The 19,030-nt window shown below is 37.6% G+C and overlaps 4 long non-coding RNA genes and 1 pseudogene across 7 annotated transcripts; 2 read left to right on the top strand and 3 right to left on the bottom strand.

Annotated features, from left to right (window-relative positions):
* Window positions 1-8: 8 nt before the first annotated feature.
* Window positions 9-7,819, bottom strand: LOC147516329 (uncharacterized). Of its 3 annotated transcripts, none has more exons than XR_015211013.1 (4): window positions 6,635-7,819; window positions 6,327-6,446; window positions 5,825-5,868; window positions 9-578 (listed from the first exon to the last, which is right to left on the bottom strand). It is a non-coding gene; the product is annotated as an uncharacterized LOC147516329 (long non-coding RNA). The 3 variants fall into 3 exon arrangements; XR_015211014.1 differs by having other exon boundaries at window positions 6,327-6,766; window positions 6,961-7,819; XR_015211012.1 differs by having other exon boundaries at window positions 6,327-7,819.
* A 2,341-nt stretch (window positions 7,820-10,160) lies between these two features.
* On the top strand, window positions 10,161-13,070 carry LOC147516327 (uncharacterized). Its single transcript, XR_015213641.1, has 3 exons — window positions 10,161-10,681; window positions 12,656-12,745; window positions 13,002-13,070. It is a non-coding gene; the product is annotated as an uncharacterized LOC147516327 (long non-coding RNA).
* On the bottom strand, window positions 10,871-12,661 carry LOC147516328 (uncharacterized). The gene is made up of 2 exons (XR_015213642.1): window positions 12,133-12,661; window positions 10,871-11,446 (listed from the first exon to the last, which is right to left on the bottom strand). It is a non-coding gene; the product is annotated as an uncharacterized LOC147516328 (long non-coding RNA).
* A 29-nt stretch (window positions 13,071-13,099) lies between the features above and the next one.
* On the bottom strand, window positions 13,100-14,541 carry LOC147516326 (zinc finger CCCH domain-containing protein 24-like; annotated as a pseudogene).
* Window positions 14,542-17,560: 3,019 nt separating this feature from the next.
* LOC147516325 (uncharacterized) lies at window positions 17,561-18,603 on the top strand. 2 transcript variants are annotated; one of them, XR_015213639.1, is made up of 3 exons: window positions 17,561-17,601; window positions 17,728-17,895; window positions 18,008-18,603. It is a non-coding gene; the product is annotated as an uncharacterized LOC147516325 (long non-coding RNA). The 2 variants fall into 2 exon arrangements; XR_015213638.1 differs by having other exon boundaries at window positions 17,710-17,895.
* Window positions 18,604-19,030: the final 427 nt, after the last annotated feature.

The raw sequence follows: 19,030 nt of genomic DNA, 5'->3' as shown, positions 1-19,030 counted from the left end.
ATGGAAAGTCAAGCAGAAAAGAGATATCCTAATTCAAATCATAACGTCTCTAAGAATTAAAAGTTAGAACATAAACAAATAGGCTAAAAAATATTCAACACCATAACATCGACCGAAAGTACCTAAACATACAACCAAGGCCAATGCCCGTGTGAAACAACAATTAAGACTGGTGGAAAACTCAAAGAAAGAACGGTTTATTCTTTGGTTGACTTGTTGATGAGTGATTTGTGAATGTGAGGGATCACACCACCACCTGCAATTGTTCCCTTGATCAACGTGTCAAGCTCCTCATCCCCTCGATAGCTAGTTGCGGATGCCTTGGGGTGATACACTTCTTCACTTTTAGATCTTTGCTTGCATTGCCTGTCAACTCCAAAGACTTATGTTTGTAAGGTACTCTAGTATAGCTGCTGAGTAAACTACAAAGAGATGGGCTCAACTTCGCCATTTGCACCAATCCTCGATTTCAAATGACGGTGGATACAACCTACCGAAACTGAAAACCAGCTCGTGACATCCATCCAGAATCTTGCATGAGTTGATATCGCTTCTAAACATGCATTTGCCATACTTTTCTTCGCAGACAATATGAACATTCAATTAAATTCACCATGATTTCACAGTTTAATGCAGATAATGAAATAAAGTCATTCTCTAGATCAATATAGTCCAAGAGTCCACCAAAGACAACTATCAAAACATGTTAAGACTGACCCTTTTTAAAATTAAAACTGCTCATAAGCATGTCATGAAACCGAAAGTGACACAATTATCGTGGTATTGGAAGTTTGGAGAATCGCTTTACACATGGTCAACAACGGTATCTATAAAATGCAAAACAGATAACCCGATTTTCTTATAAGGTTCTCAAAGGCGTCCAATTAAGTACCCGATGTCGGCTTCAACAAATCACTCCCGACAGTTATTCTTCCTTCTCGAAGTCTAAAATGGAGGCCTATTGGTCTTGATCTTTAACAATTGGTTCACCACCATGTTCACACTACAATGACACAAATTTCCCCAACCACAAACCCCTTGAACACTCATCGCAGCCTTAACATCCCCTTAAGAAGCCTTAGTCCTATCATTGAACTCGACAATCTCTTTTTGAAGAGCGTTCATGAGTTTTCAACTTAGTGGTTCTGAGATAGCCTGCTCATCATTAATAGAAACCGGAGGTTCATGTTTTCTCTAGTCAAATGTTCATCTCTCACTCCAATAACCTAACCCTCTCGCAAATCTGAAACTTCGGAAGACAAATACCCCTTCAAACGATTAAAAGCCAGCAGTTGAGCATGTGCAATTTTAAGTTCCATTCTATCACCTTGACCACATGGCTTAAAGGCTAATGCTTTGATATACTCGATAAGTTTATCAAGCTCAAAAGATGTCGCACAGGAGTTGCCTAGACCAAACAGTGTCCTTGCATCTTCCCACGTCTCGGCATTACCAAGAACGTCAGATCTTAGCTATTTTTTTTTGAATGATAGCTATGGGGTTAGGCTGACCCCTACCTGCATTCCTTAATCAAAATCTTACATAGATTGTTCCTCTTGCATCCTCCTCAATGATTTTAGTCAATTGTTCATCTAGAGGGGGGGTAAAATACAAAAGAGTCTCGAGAGAGTCTTTTACACACTTAGCTAATAAATCTGCGACCTTGTTGGTCTCCCTATAGCAATGGTTGACACTACTATAACCGAAGTTTCTTCCTTTTGCTCCCGATAGATAGTACAATATTCTCGACAATACCATGGTGATGTAGTCAAGCCATTAACTATACTCACAAAGAATCATAGAGTCGAGTACACCTGTACTTTGGTAATTCCATGTTTCGCATTAACACCCCTCTAGCCCCTCGCATCAATAGCCATTAGCTCTGTTGAAGTATAGACCTCTTTGGGTTAGAGCCCATATAGGCAAAATGCATTGTGCCATCTTCTTTTCTTGCAATACCACCGAATCCTTGGTCTGAAGGAGTCAAAGACCCATCCGTGTTTAACTTAACATGGCCTGGATCAGGTTTACGCCATTGGCAGTAAATAGGTTCCTTTGCATGGTAGTTTGCATCTATACCAAGGTTTTGAAGGAGGACTCTCACTGATGTGGAATCTGGTATATCCTTTACAACCCTTTGTATGTATAGCTTCATATCTTCTAGTATTCTCACCATGACCAGCTGAGGGGGACGATACTTTTTCTGAAAGATTCTAGTGTTCCTCTCTTGTGAAATAGCACTTACTTGAGCAATGGATATATGCTCCTCTGATATCACCTTCCATAGAACTATTTCTGCTAGTCTGCAAGATACTATGCCACTCATTGTTAGAGTCTGCTACTCTGAAACCCATACCAATCTTTGCTTTGACCCCACTCCACACTCTCTTTGTGTAAGAACACTCAAAAAATAAGTGTTTGGAGTTTTCTCTTGCTGTTGTTCCACACAAACTGCATTTTGAATGATTGATTATACCTTTGTTAACCAACCTGTCTTGAGTGGAGAGACTACCAGAGAATAGTTGCCAAGTGCAAAAGGAATGTTTAGGGATCACCAATTTTCCCCAAACAAGCTTGGACCATTTGACTTTGTTCTTAACCTTCTTTAGTGCTATATAAGCAGATCGAGCACTGAATTTTCCTGAATGAGTTAGAGACCAAACTACTTGATCCTTGTTCATGAGATCATATATATCCGTTCCTAGTATCTTGGTCTTCAAGTCACACTCTGGAAGAGAAAGAACTATGTCATTCCACCTGCCATTTGAGATCAGTTCACTAACTTTGGCTTCCTCACCAAGCTGTAGCATTTGTCTAGCATTGTTATCCCATAGGAGGGGTGTCTCTGTACACCACAAGTCGTGCCAGATGAAAGTGTCATCTCCATTAGCAATGATGTTTCTCGTAAACTTCATAGCAGTCTTCCTATGCTCTAAGATGCCTCTCCATACCCATGAGCAGTCCTTAGGAGCTTCCATAGTCCAGAAATGTTTGTTTTTGATGCTATGAGTCCACACCCAGTTACTCCATAAAGAATTCTCTCTTGATGCAAGTTTGAACACTAGTCCACAATACGCAGCTATATTCCATGTGTGGAGATCAATCATGTTCAACCCCCCTTCATCCTTAGAGAATCGGAGTAGCTCATGACTAGCCTTGTGTAAACACTTAGTTAGAGATGGGCGGACCCGGAGGAATCATTGCAAATTTTACTAACCTTGTCGAGCACAGTTTTAGGCAGTACAAAAGTCCTAGACCAATAAGTGTGGAAGGAAGAAAGAACAGAGTGAATCAGCTGTAGTCTTCCGGCATGAGAGAGAACTCTATTCTTCCAATTAGAGATTCTACTTGTGATACTCTCAATGAGAGGTAAAGCGATCTTTACTCCAAGTCTAGACGCAAAGAGAGGAAGGCCAAGATACTTCTTCACGGAGGATGTACCACAACAACACCAAGAACATCTGCAAAGAGCTTGAGATTCCACTATGCTCATACCACCAATAAGTATAGTGGACTTGTTGAGACTAATAATACAAGGCCCTGTAGCTTCAAAGTGAAAGTGACTAGGATAGTCTTAATAGCCCTTATAGAGTCAACATCCCCTTTTGAGAAGATAAGAACATCATCAGCAAAGCTTAGATGTGTAATAGAGAGTTTCTTGCACTTCGAGTGGGGTTTAAGTCTTCTACTGCACAAACCATGCTTGAGAAGGCCACCAAAGACTTCCATAATCAACACAAACAGGTAGGGAGATAGTGGATCTCCCTGTCTCAAACCTCTCTTTCCTTCAAAATACCCATGAGGGCAACCATTAATAAGGATAGAGTAATGAGGGGAGGCAAAGCACATGATGCACCAATCTATGAATTGTTGGGGGAAGTTAAACCTTTTCATCACCATAATCAGGGCGGACCAGCTGACAGAGTCATAAGCTTTTTTTATGTCGATCTTTATGGCACACCTTGATGATATATGAGTCCTTGCATAACTTCTGAGTAGTTCATGAGCCATAAGAAGGTTGTCCTGGATGTCTCTGCCCGGTATAAATGCTGATTGGCAGTCTTCCACAAGTGTAGAGATATAAGGCTTCAACCTGTTCGTTAGGACTTTGGAAATGCATTTATAAATCACATTACAACAGGCTATAGGCCTAAACTCATCAACTTTTGTGGGGTTGGCAACTTTTGGCACTAAACATAGAAAGGTAGAGTTGACACTCTTATGCACATGTGAGATATGAAAGACATATTTAACTGCTTTAATAAAATCTCTACTCACAGTGCTCCAATTATGCTTGAAAAAGTATGCATTGAAACCATCCGGCCCAGGAGCTTTGTTGTCTTCCATACTGAATAGGGCCTCCTTTACTTCAAGATCCGAGATAGGTGCTATAAGTAAGGACGCTTGCGTAACAGAAAGAGTACTCTTCACAACAATATTGTTGAAAAAGTCCATGTCAGCGTTGATGTGATAATCGACCCCAAGAATTTCAGAGTAGTACTTTATAAAGGAGTCTGCAACATCAGCTGTAGTAGACTTAATCCCTGAGTTATCCTCCACAGACCATATAGAGTTTCTACCTTTCTTTTCTTGTATAGATTTATGAAAAAAGGCATTACATCTGTCACCATACTGCATATAGTCACAATGACTCCTTTGTTTGAGGTCCACCTCTTCCATGCTGACAAGAGAAGTATAGAGAAGTCTTGCTTGTTTTTCCTGATAATACAAGCTCACATCAAGAGGGGAGAGGTGCATTTTAGTTTGAACTTCAAAGAGGAACTTTCTGGCCTCTAATACTCTTGACTTAATGTTAGAACACTGACTTCTTGCCCAATTCTTAAGTTGAGGTTTAAGCACCTTAAGCTTTTGAGTAAGGATAAAAAGAGGATTACCAATGAAGCTAGACTCCCAGGCCTCCAACAAAGTATCCTTGAAATCAGGGTGAAGGCACCAAAAATTACAGAATCTAAAAGGTGGATGATACTGATAATTGTCATGCCATGAAACTACAAAGAGGGAGTGGTCAGATACTCCTTGAGTGAGAAAAGTGACCGAGGAGTTGTGAAACTGAGAGTTCCAGCAAGAATTCACTAGACACCGATCAATTTTAGACCACTTTCTTACATAATCACTGTTATTTGTCCATGTGTAAAAGCATCCATGAGCCTTGAGATCAGATAAACCACAAGAGTTCAAACAATTGGAGAAGTCCATAGTTACTGCTATTAGTAGGCTTCGTTTGACTATGTTCCACTACTACCATAATATCTTAAAGGCTTGAGATCCTGAATAGGAAAGTACTTCAGAACTGTTGTGAATTAATGAATGAAAACACAATCTAGGTTCCATTGTACCTAGGATAAGTGGACGCCCATGTGGAAGTGCTTCAGAACCTTAATAAAATGTGTTATGTGGAAAAAAAAAACATCATAATAGAATACTTAATTAGCATACAAAAGGCATTTAGTCATAGATGCAAAGAAAGCAATATCCAAAACACACAAATACATATTCATATTTTTAAAAGGGGTACATGAAGCACTTGAAGGTAAAACTCATTTACCTGTAGTATTTAAAATATGTTCATGGTACTTATTTAAGATTCCAAGTCCCTCAAAAGAATATACATATAACCCAAAATTGAATTTCTATTCCAAGTAAAAAACACAGAGATGGATGGATGTACTAACTATTTTAAATATTCACAACCTTAAATAGTGCAACTCAAAAAATTTAGGATGAATTGCAGTACATTCATTTGATTTGTCACAGTTTTTGTTTGATAAAATATACATCAATTAAAAATATAAGAAATCAAAACCTTGGAAGTGTTCAATCCAACAGGAAGCTTGCTTGCAATTGCTCCTGCAAAAAATTCACATCTTATCTATAATTTTTTTGGCTTCTCAGGTTATACTTAGTTACATATGATGACTCTATGTTTCTTATTACATTCTCTTTTCAAGCCAATAGCTTACTACAACCCTCTTCAAGCATTAAACATTGAAGTCAAAATCCATATTTCAGCTAAGGTAAGCAGTAACTTTAAATCAAGCTTAAGTAACGACATAATATCAAGGACCAAAAAACGTGAAACATAACAAATTTGCTTGAACAAAGAGGATATAGAGTGTCGGGGAAAAACTAACAATTGGGAGCTAAACAAACAAAAACCAAAGGGAATGAGGTACATTTTATGCACCTTTTACTCTCTTGTATAAGACTATAACCATGAATAACTTGTATCACATGAAATACATGAAGGTACATTTTAACATCAATGAAAAATGAAATTTATAAACAGGACTGAGTGAATTACAAACCAATGATGCCAACTTGAATGCATTGAAAATTTTCCAGTAAAGCTGAAACTCCATATAGGTGATGTTTGGATCAGTAGCAAAAGGCATTAAGCTCCAATCCACTAACTTCGATTAAGGTAACTGTCAAAAGTATGTGACACAAATATATGAGACTGAAATCTAAGGAGCTACAAACAAATACCTAGACACCTAGTGCAGGAGTAGTAAGAGCTTTTAAGCTTCCAGTAGATCACTTGTCATACTCAATGAAAACCTTATGCTGTCTTAAAGCAGTCCTCAAGGAAAAAAAACGATTTATAAATAAATACCAAATTGGCAGGCTTCAAGGCATCAACATATAGAGCTCAATTTTCTAAACGTTGAAAGTGCTATCACACTAAAGTTGAAAGTGCTTGTGGCCATTCTGCTGAGATATCTACTCAAGGGGAACTTGTGTCAGTCTGCAACACATAATTTCAGAGCCGAAAAATGAAGGACCTTCAATTGCTTTGGACGGTCACTTGATTTAGAGAAAACTTAGACAAAAACTAATACAAAGGACTGGAACTTCAATAATGAATAAAAAAATCGGGATGATGCAAGATTGAAGGGAGAGGAAAACTTGGTTTAAGCGTACTCAAAGTTTCAGTATTACCTGCCAAATTCAGCAACAACAATTTCCAGGCAGTACAATGCACACCATTAGCTACCTCTATTGCGACATTTCATGGTATCTCTATAAAACAATGCTCACTATTTAGCCTCCTTCATTATAGCAAAAATAATATTACAAAAGAGTGTCGCACACCACATTCGTAGTACGCCCTGCCATATAGCATTGTTATTTAGAGTTTAATCTGCTCATTCATCAAACATAAACATCCCTTCAATATTTTCATACCAAGTTAGGACATTAAACAGTCTATTCCAGTTGGAAACTTATGTTGTCGATAATAAGACCATTTAACACAAAGAGGATGGCCAATTATTAACCAAAAAAAAACAATTTCAGAAGCTTACAAGTAGGTTTACAAAAGTTAAGACCTCTTTATAGTTTATAGACATGTTGCTAACAATTTAGTTAGAGATAAAAAGAGAACAGCAAAAACGAAGAACAATAGATTTCATAGGTTGACATAAACTTTTTGGTGGAATAATTATGCTTATATATCATCATATCAGATATAAAACTCGGACAGCAGTCAAATTTATTGCCATGATTTCGATTTCAAAGTTGTAAATACTTCAACCCTCAATCGTGTATAATTATGCTATAGATTTGTTTCAATATGATCTTAGTATCATTTTATTTTTACTTGCAGAAAATGTGATATCTTAAGCTACTTATAAATTTTTTTATTAGAGATGTTTGACTGCATATTGTTGATGCATTTCACATTCTAATGCATAGCTGCTTATATTATTGTGCTGACTTGACACATGTTAGTGCCTGATCAAACTTTTGGGCATGCTATTGGTTAGAAATTTAGAACAATATACTAAGCCATATCTTTATATATATATAATAGCAGTCCCTTTTCCTGCTCTCTGAGGGTGTCCACGTAGGCAAATTTTAAGTACCCTTTTTACTCACGAGAAATCAGGATGGATTGAGAAAAAAGTGGAGAAAAAACTGGCCGAACCACTTAAAAAGTAAAGTGGAGAAAAAAACTGCGATAGATGTCTCCCAATAAATTCCTCTACTCATAAATACGAATAAAACTTTCGCCGAGAACAAAACACTAAACCCCAACAAAACAATTTCCTCTATTCTTCTCTATCCTTTCTCCACTTTCCTTGGACGGCTTGATGATCCAATTATAAAGGGTTTTCTTTGGTTTTGAATGATCGGTTGAAAAAAAAATTTGAAGAGCTCTCAATGAGACGAAGAATGAACTCTCATTGATGAACTCTCATTGATGATGAAGGTAAGAACGCTTTGATATCTTCAAAAAGAATAATAAATTTTTAGCATTGCAAAAATGTTGAAGTTGCAATGGAGATGTGGTTTCGGTTGAAAAAAAATTTTGAAGAGCTCTCAATGAGACGAAGAAGGAACTCTCATTGATGAACTCTCATTGATGATGAAGGTAAGAACGCTTTGATATCTTCAAAAAGAATAATAAATTTTTAGCATTGCAAAAATGTTGAAGTTGCAATGGAGATGTGGTTTGTATAGTTAACTTTAATCTAGACCAACAATACTAGGTCTAGATTAAAGTTTGCTAATCTAGGGTTTTCCAGTATAGTAGAGTAGATATATATGTGTTGTATATAATATAATTTACCACTTATTTTTTGTTCATGGCTATGCTACAAGTATAAAACCATCTGGGGCTCTGGGCATCTGGCAATGTAAAGTCAAAACCTAAAAAAGGGTTCAGTGTAATCAAAGAGATGATGTTTTCTGAATCACGTATTGGGTCTTTTGGAGTTGGGCTCCTTGCTTCCGCTCTAATTCTCAGGTGAAAGCGCAAAATTGCATTAGCCTAATTTGTGACTCTCCAGTATGGACTCTCTACCTGTCCTCATATACAAGTAATATCTAACCGGTCATGATCTCTATAATATCAGGTATGTCTTATCTTTTTCAATTCTTTTGGTAGATCTATAAGACTTATTTATTAGCAGCATGAGGTTTACAAAATATGCATCATTTGCGAGGCAAGCCTTGAGATTGTTGCATATGTTGGTAGTACCAACCTGGTACCAATAACACTGTTAGTTACAAAATCAAGGATTAGATATTTGATTGTAATTCTTTCTAGCCACAGTTGAGTTCCTGTACATGTTGCATTGTATTTGAGTGGTTTTGAACCATTACATGCAAGCGATTTTGTTTCCAACAATTAATGTTAGTTGTTGCTCTAGCAATTAACACATTTTTGTAATACAATTGAATGCTTGAATTATACACGAATAACAACTTCTAATATTGGATGCATGGTTCATTACTAAACCCTCTTCTTCTTTGCATCAAGCTAATAATAATAATGCCGGTAAAGCCTTTGCCAAGCAGCTTAATTTTGTGCACGGAATCTCATCCCCTTGGAGGGGAAATAGCTGTGCAGAAAGCTTGGTTAAGTTTCCTCCAACCCCACCTTCAGCACTAATTGGGGGCTTTAAGGATCGATGCGACGGTTTGTTGCAATTTGTTTCCCTTTTGTTATTCTTTGCCTCTGCAATTGGTGGTCGATGCAACTTTCTAGGAGTTCACAAATTGATCGCCTTCTAGCCCAAATCGAAACTTTGGCTAGAGAAACAGGTTACATACAAGGAATAGAGTTCATCAGTCGAGATAACACTTTCTACATTTATTCTCATGCAAGATATGTAGAAATATTTATTCATGCTGGTGACTTGATAAACATATATTATTTGGCTACTTTCGAAGTAGAAGTTTCAACCTTTTCGCGTTTTACATTGGTTAATGTTTTTCATTGACAGTCAAAAGCTGATTAGCCCGTGTGGATGGGAATCAAGATGGGTTCTTAACGCCTCAGATCGTGAAGAACACTCCGGCTCAATCAACTAGAGAGACGAATGCTCCTTTGGTCCGAATGCAAACTTACTCGCCCTTCACATCATCCCGGACCTATCAAACATGCAATCTCTGCTTCTCTTAAAAGAGACACGAAAAAAAAATTAGTTTTTCCCGAGTCAAGATTTGAATCTAGGTCACCTATGTTGGATTGTAGCTTATGTGGCTACTGATCAAAATCTAGGACTTCCGACCGTTGATCCAATCTTAGGATTGCCGGGGATTGGGCAGCCTTCAGGAAGTGAGGTTGGTGATCGCAAGGGGACCAAATCACGATAACCGAACATCGAGGGTGGTGGGAGTACAGTTGACAATCCACAGTTGCAAATGCAGGAGGCTAATAATGTAGAATGAACTGTCATTGAATGATGCATTCTCAATCGCTGAATTAATCCCAAACAAAACAGCTGAAGCCAATCTCGCAGGCTTATTTTTCAAACTTAGTCGAGGAAGAAAGGGTGTTTCGAGTGATGAATTAGATGATTTGGATTTAGATATAATCTTGAATTTAATCCTTCGATCTTCCATGTATTGGTAGAATATTGAAAACAGGAAACACACGAGTAAAGAGAGTGAGTAGTTTAGGTATGAATCGGTTTTCTTCTTATTTATTTTGGTGTTACAGGCAATGTCGCATTACGGATATGAAATAGTTCAGACTCTTATCGTGGATATTGAACCTGATGAGCATGTGAAAAGAGCAATGAATGAGATCAATGCAGGTTAGTGGTTTTACTCAATAAGTTGATGACTTTGTTGAAAAGTTGATTTTTGTTAATTAGAAGCTGGAGAGCACAACACACGAGATGACTGTTGGGTCGTAATTGATTGAAAGGTAATTTCCCGTGAGTAGTAACTAACAAATCTTTATTTTCCTTATTAGTCTTTAACTCTTTATGTAGATTGGCATTGTTTTGATTGTTTTTTTAGACATTCATTGGAGTTACACAATATGCTATCAATTCTCCGTAAAACCAAAATGCTATACACAATATGCTATCAATTCATATTAGTAAGGGATTCACACCATGCAACTATTATGCAACTATTAGAAACTACGAATATACAATTATTCCCCTAAGACCACTTCTCACCATAAATAAATTAAACAATAAAGGAGGGTATATTTATGACCCTAACATGATTCTTATTAGGTAGATGCGAGATAAGAGTCTTGGATCATTAAGCCTAGATTTTCTCTATATACGAGTCTTATGACGAGTGCTTCTTGAGAGCTAAGGGCACAGAGTGAGTTTTAGATTAATGGTCGCAACTCGCGAAGGCTCAGTTAAGTAAAACACATGGAGGGAAAATAGTGGAATACCAAGTTACCAACATTTCAAAACATATTATCAATGCCAGGAAGAGCTGTGGTGCCATAACAGGCCATTTAGAAATACGCTCATCATAATAACCAAGAATATCATGTACTCAAAGTGTGAAGGTTGCAAGTTAGAGGCATAAAGCACATACGCTGAAGAAATTCACAAAGGGAGAATCATCGGGAACATTTGCAACGGCAGAGAACGTTGACGATGTTGGTTCCAGCAGGCCCTCCATCACAACCATAGTTGGGACAGCTTCTAATTCCTCAAACTCACTAAGTATCAAAGAAGAATAAATGGTAAATGATATTAGAAAAAAAAATCAACTGAAGGAGAACTAATCGTTAATGTGAACAAAAATATCAGTTAGAACTTAGAACTACTGATGACTGAGGAATAACTTTAGTTGTCAGGACTAAAAACGTTTTTGACATACACCGATAATGCGCAAAGTGGATTTACAACTTCCTTTATTATAGGTAATCACTAAAATTCTATTAGCCTCGGCCATATATGACTTGATCACACACCCTTATTGGTACAATACTACTTCATCGGTAAGGATCAATCAAAACAGAGTAAGATTGCGGATAAGTAAAAAAACATAAAACGAAAACACAAACAGATAATAGCTTGGTGGGATTCCCACAAATGCACTCCAACAACCCAATACATAAAATCTTTTTGGCATACAAACAATTGCTCTAAACTATTTTACAATGAGATTGAAACGTGCTTCGATGTATTTAGTTTGTGATGGGGCCAATCACCGCCCCAATAAAACTAATACTGAGAATTTCGTGGTTCTCATGCAAGTCAAGATATAGCTTTCAATCTAGAACATTTTTAGCAGAAAGTCAAATAATAGCATAAATGTTGTAATATACAAGTGTAAACAAAAAAGAAAGCTGTAAAGAGATAAACATAAACTATGTTCTTTTTTCAGTTTTTCCCTTCTCACCTTTTGTTTGAAGGTACTTTTGGCTTTGGAGGAACTTTGGAGTATGCATTGAGAATCCTGAATATAAGAAAAACAGAAAGAATGGAGTTAAAAGACAAAGATATTTTATATGGACCCATCCGAGCCTTACAAAAGTCTGAAGGTTGTAGGTTCTTCCTATGGATTTATGGACTTGAAGTTGGATTCTAGATTGCAAATGAGCTACTGATACTGATTTCATAATACACAACTTTTACATTTTTCTTCATTTTGATAAATAGAATGCAACTGCACTCTAAGATCAAACAATTATTCACGGCATGGTATGCATTATATAGACTCTAAGTGTAAGCACTATGGGACATGAAGGTTTATCTATTCTAAAAGACAAAATTACTCAAATGAATCTGCTTTCATTTCTAAAGTAGGAAGTTCTTTAAAAAAACATCACATTATTTTATTTTATTAAAATTGACAAGATATATAAGTTGTAAATCGAGACTTTTTTTGAATTTGAATATCACTTTGTCTTTGCTAATTTCAGGAAAAAGAAGCGATGTTGAGGATTATTTCAGTTACAAAAAGTTTAAACGTTGGAATCTTATCGAGTTTGTTTTGGAATCTGCTTGAATAGGTACTATTTGTCTTTGTCATTGAGCATGATATCACTTCAATACTGTTAAAATATTTCATTTAGAAATTTGAATTCTTTGTATTCTACCTTTTCCATGTTGTATATATAATTTTCTTTTTCCAAATTCTGATTCGAATTTGGAAATAAGGATATGGCTGCATAAAAAATAAGCCTTCATGAGTATCCAATTTCTACATATTAATTTTGCACTGCCTCTTCAAACCTATTTTGATGTATTATTTGTGCTATGTCTCAGTCGATCTAGAAATCTTCAAATCCATCAAAAGACTTTTATTTCTAGCTTAGGTTGGATCCAAGATCACGCTGAACCCAGTATGTCTTTGTTGAAGTTTCTCACGCTTGAGAAAACACAGCCCTAGCGCTCATTGGTGAGATGGGTTCCATGCTTCTTGGTGACATTCTTCCTGGAGAGTGCAGACCACCAAAAGAGGCCTGTAAGAGAGGGTGATCAACATTTTTGGGGGAGAATACATTTGTGTTTATCGGAGAGAGCATGCTCTCATTCTTGCTGGAATTGATTGAGGAGAGCTGATTTGTGTGATGGCGAAAACATGCTAGATGACATAGCCCGATCAAAATACCGGGAGATGAGGACATCTCTCGACCAAGAGGTCTTCCAAATTTGATGGTGCTAGAGATTTTGTACAAATGGGGCGGTTGGCGGATGTAGGAATTAGCCGTGGTTGAGAGAAACATGATAATTCATTGAGGAGCTCACGATGTTCTGTTGTGCTTCAAATTCCGCCAACAAGCTGAAATCATCGGCTTTGAATATCTCTTCGTTAAGGGATGATCCGAAACGACTAGGATCGAGATTGCTTCCGGGAAGATGCAAGGTAGGAACATTTGGTTGTGGCCACGCCATGGATAAGTGTGAAATGCCACCGGGCCGACGGAGACATCGGTGGCGTGAAAGGATTAGGTGACATGACATAGCGAGGGGCGGGGAGGCTGGCGAGAGACTCAAGGCAGCAACCATTTCCATAGCAGCAGATGCAAATGAACGGGAGAAGGAACAAATGAGCTGTGGACACATAAAAGGACGGCTCTTCAGTTGTGTGCGCAGAGAAACACTCTTTGCATGCAGCCCGCACCATCCTTTTGGCGTGTCCGATCCGACATGCGCGGTGAAGCCAACACTCAAAAACTCCATGAGCATAAATCACCCTCCCCGCGCGCTCCTTCCGAACTCGGGCAAGGAACACAACTGTAGTGAAACTTCCTTGGTCTCTTCTTCTAGCATTTTCACCCGGTGAACAAAAGGACACTCCGTCCAGTCATTAGAATATGTCCTTGAACAAGGCGAAATTCATCAGTTGCATAAATGCTGTTCTTAATGTCGGGGAGTGATGGATCAGTAGGGTATTCTTTCTTCTCTGACATCAAAGAAGCTGGGAGATCATTGTACTTTGTCATTGGCGATGAAGTCGAATCTGGCGTAAGATGGAGATCCATTCTCCGTGATGATGAGAGCGCGAGAGTTTGAATTCGATGAAGCTGTTACAATCCTTAGATTGTGTTCCCCAGAAGAACCAAATGATCCATTATTGGTGAGGAGTTCTTCAAGTGCAATTTTCATATCAGGAAGCTTGGGAGAAACATTTTATCAAAAATTTTGACCCGTCTTTGCACTTGATAAGTTATTTTGATATATAGTATTTCTCATCTGCAGTGTAAATGATACTGTACACGATAAGCTAATGACACATAATTAGTAGAGAGAGAGAGAGAGCCTTGAGGTTGAATTTCGGTACTTTGTACTGTAGGCACTCAAGTATCGCTCGAACAAAATCAGTCCAGCTAGCTACTTGGTGTTACTGTGTTTGAATTAGAAGTTGCTATTTGTTGGTCCCCCTAATTGAGAATTTGAGATAAAATATCCCAGCTGTAAGCCATGAGCCACCATAGAGGACTGCACCCAAATCGAACAACCAACTCATTTTGTGTCCACGCTAACATTTCATCCATCAGTTTTTCTTCGCACCATAGGACCATGTTTTGAGAATGCTCATTACTAAACCCTCTTCTTCTTTGCATCAAGCTAATAATAATAATGCCGGTAAAACCTTTGCCAAGCAAAATTTAATTTTGTGCACGGAACCTCATGTCCTTGGGGGAAATAGTCGTCGGAAAGCTTGGTTAAGTTTCCTCCAACCCCACTTCAAAGACTAATTGGGGGCTTTAAGGATCGATGCGACAGATGTTACAATTTGTTATAATTTACCACTTATTTTTTGTTCATGGCTATGCTACAAGTATAAAACCATCTGGGGCTCTGGGCATCTGGCAATGTAAAGTCAAAACCTAAAAAAGGGAAAGCAAAAGCGCAGAAGAGTAAAACGGCTATAACAAATGGACGACCCAAACGTTTGGCCAGAAGAGTGAAGTATATGCCAATGCAGAGGAAAAAAATTCGTGGAGCAAAGAAACGCAAACAGGGTAAATCCAGAAATCAACAGTGTAATAAGTCTAAGAAGGGAATGTGTTGGTCTAAGGGCAGAAGGACACATGTCTATTACTCTTATTGGCGAAATGGTCTTAGGTTTACTAGATCTCCAAATGATGGGTGTGCAGTGCAATTTAGAGAAACGAAACTTCTTCTTCCATCAAGGCATGCGTTCTAATCATTTTACCCAAATGCTGCCTTTGCTCAAGCAAGTTCTGTCCACACACTAATCTATGTCAATTGTGAGAGCTGCCAAGGTAAGCAGTTTATACTTGCTTAGTATAACTTATTTCAGTTTAGGATAAGATATAGCATGTCTATGTTTAATAAATTGAATCTTACTCTTCATGTAGAACACAACACCAATTTAGTGCAAAACATCCTGATTGGGGATTTTGGAATTTTATTCCTCTTAGTGAGCTAAGGGACCCTGACAGAGAGTTTCTTCTTGATGATACTTCAATTCTCGAGGTGGAGGTTAAGGTCATGAAGTTTTTTGATGGTACGTTTTTGTTGATTCATATTAAACTTTGATTCGAAGCTAAATATTTTCTCATAGATCGAAGAGTTTAGACACTGAGAAGGGTTTTCAGGTTTTGATTTGTCTTGTCTTTTTTCTTGATTGATGGATAGTGCAAGCTGCAACAACTGCTAGCACTGTGGTCATTCGGCACACTATTGATCTTCCATTGTCAAGATTCACATGGATTGTTAGAAACTTTTCTCAGTTGAATAATAGAAAGTATTATTCTAACATCTTTCTAGTTTGGCGGTTTTAAATGGTATGTTATTTTCTCTCCCTCTATTTAATATCTTTAGGCGGCTGAAATATATGTTATAATCAGTTCTTTTTGTTCTCTGATCAGTGCGTGTTTTTGTTAGGAGAGTGCTGATTTTTCCAAAGGGGAACAATGTAGATCATTTGTCTACGTACCTAGATGTACAAGATTCGTCTAATTTGCCTGATGGTTGGAGTAAATATTCTGAGTTCAGTTTGTCAGTGGTTGATCAAGTGCACAACTATTGTTCGTATTAAATTAACTATTTCGTTTGGTTTGAGTTCGTATTAAACTAACTATTGTTTGTTTTCTAGAAAATTGCCAGTTTCATAGAGTCATAGGTATTTCTTTCATCGAATATAGATGTGCTCATCTTCATTGGCTTCTTCATGGATCTATCCCGAAGTACCACCTTATTTACCACAAAGCCCTGGTGTACTTTTCTTTCTTTAGACTGTTTATTTTTTTTCCTGAAGTTTGAGTTATTGGGTTTTGGTTTTTGGGGTTTTCTTGAATTGGGTGTGGATCTGAGATCCTCTCTCCTCCTTTCTGTCTTATATTGGCTTCCACAATTCAAGAGTGCATCTAAGATCCTCTTCGTGACGGGTTGTTCGATAGACTCGCAAACTTTTGTTGTAAGGGTTCCACTTCGAAAGTATGAACGTAACCGTCTTTTTCCTCGAACCTTTTCCTACACTATTTTTGAAGCCTATGCCTCAATATCATGAGGTGTTCTTTCAAACTGTTCTTCCCCTCAAATGAACCCGATACATGGATACTAATGGGCATGTGGTCGATTTGGATGTCCAAGGGATTCTGCTCCAACTTTTCATTTCCGTGAGCATTGCTTCTCATTTTAATGATATATTATATATTATTGTTAAGCTTCAATCAAGATAGATTATAATTCTCTTTAAAATGGAATTTTGTGGACCGAGACCATTTGAATTGGTAGGCGGGCCAACTATATATGATCTGCTCATTGTTTTAAGTTTGTGCTACACACTAAAGATTGATGGCCCGGTATGTTCGATCATTAGAGATAATACAAAAGGCCCTTCTAATCATTCTAGGATTGGCTATGTCTCATTTTGGTTCAGATTAGAAATTATTCATTTTCATCTATATAGTTGATGTTTCTTCGAATTTGCTTTACCAACTTTGATTACATATGTTTTATTTGATAACTTTGTATAATTTGTTTTACTTGGTTGAGCAAATTTGAGATTTGATTTGTCTTTCCTAATTTATAGTTTTCTTGGTTGAATACTTACTTGGATATGGGAATAAAAATCTAGAGCATATTATGGGAATCAATTGATAGGTGACAATTTATACTAATGGTGATGATCAAGCAATGGGAAAATTTCAAGCATCTAAGGTGATGTTGTTATTTTACAACCTCAGTATGATAAAGTACATCAAACCTTTTGATGTATCTAAGTAAGATCATATTTTACTTTATTGTTAGCTGTATTTGATTGATATTAACTTTTATTTTTTTGGGTTTACCTTTTGCGTGTTCAAAACCGGAGTTAAATCGTGGTGTCAAGCCTCTTTGAACACGATGAGCGGTTCGGTTCCGAATGGTGTATTTTGGTGATTCTTGGGTATGGCAGTACTTTGTTTATCCTTGGTTACATACCTTGGGATTTTCATATCGCATTTAAGACATTTTTTAACTATTAGATGCAATTTCCTTTTTTTTTGGTTAACAGATGCAAATTCCTCGACAGGTGGTTTAAAGGTGTGATTGAACAAATTAAACACGTGAACAACACATGATGATTTTGCAGTCACACGTTTTCACTGATAAGCTAACAAGGTGGTTGCTGCCTTCACATCTACTTGCATGAGCTAGCTAGGACATCTGTTTGACCAATGAAGGACATCTGCAATTCCAGGTAAATTTTTGACTATCTTCTTTCTTTTTTTGTTTCACTGTAAGTTGGGTTTATGCTAATATTTTCGTGAACATGGAAACTGATATGCAAATGTTCTTTTACTTTTGGCCAGGCGGACCCTCCAGATCCCTCAAAGATACGCGAAGAAGATATCATTGGGGTGACCGTACTTCTATTGCCTTGCTCTTATCTGGGACAGGAGTTCATCAGAGTGGGATACTATGTGAACAATGATTATGATGATGAACAGGTTGAGAGAAGAACCTCCCCGAAGGTGTTGATTGATAGGATCCAGAGAAACATATTGGTGACAAGCCACGACAGTGACAAAGTTCCCTATCAATTTCCATCCCGAAACCAATGAGAACGGAGGGGAGCAGGCCCCTTCACCTGATCGACTTGCAGAAAATATTGAGAGTGGAGAGCATCCTCCATCACCGACCATGCTTCGATGAGGCATAGCATTGATCTTCCAAAGTTTTGATTAGAGGAATTGAATGCCATCGAAACCCGGTCATTCTCGGATTAGGAGGCATTATGGGAATCTACTACTCGCGAAGTGGGCTTGCCTTTTATACACTCATGTAGTTTCTATGATTGGACAAAGCATAGTTTTTGGTGTTTCTACCCTGTAATAACATTTTATTATGGGGTTGTGCAAGGATGTAAGACTTCGGATATTAGTTAAATACGAGATCTTTTGTAGCATGTATAAGTGTCACCGCTCCAATGTGAAACTAGAGATCTAAGCACGTAACCTGTTCTAATCAAGAACATTGCAACATTGCATGGCAATGTCGAAGATGTTAAAACAGTTTAGTACTTTAGTTATGTGTCGATTGGCGTTTGTTAGCTTCCGACTTTCTGTTCATAATATTTAATTTCTTGCACTTGAGTTCTATTGAATTTAAAGCGGGGGTAGCCCTGTCAATTTGAATATTATGGTCTGTGGGTATAACTTTGGGTGTTAATATTCTTTTACTGAAATATCTGAAATTCTAAATACTACTACAACCCGTCTCCACTGCCAGTTCACCACTGTCATGCAGCAGCACACTTTTTTGAATGAAACCAATACCTCAATTATGGTTCTACCGTACTTGGAAAGAGGTAAATGATGCATGGAAAGTGGGGC

The sequence above is a fragment of the Coptis chinensis genome, chromosome 2 (genome assembly GCF_015680905.1).
Source record: "Coptis chinensis isolate HL-2020 chromosome 2, ASM1568090v1, whole genome shotgun sequence".
NCBI lineage: Eukaryota > Viridiplantae > Streptophyta > Magnoliopsida > Ranunculales > Ranunculaceae > Coptis > Coptis chinensis.
Note: the sequence above shows the minus strand (reverse complement) of the source record. Positions and strands in the feature narration are given on the sequence as shown.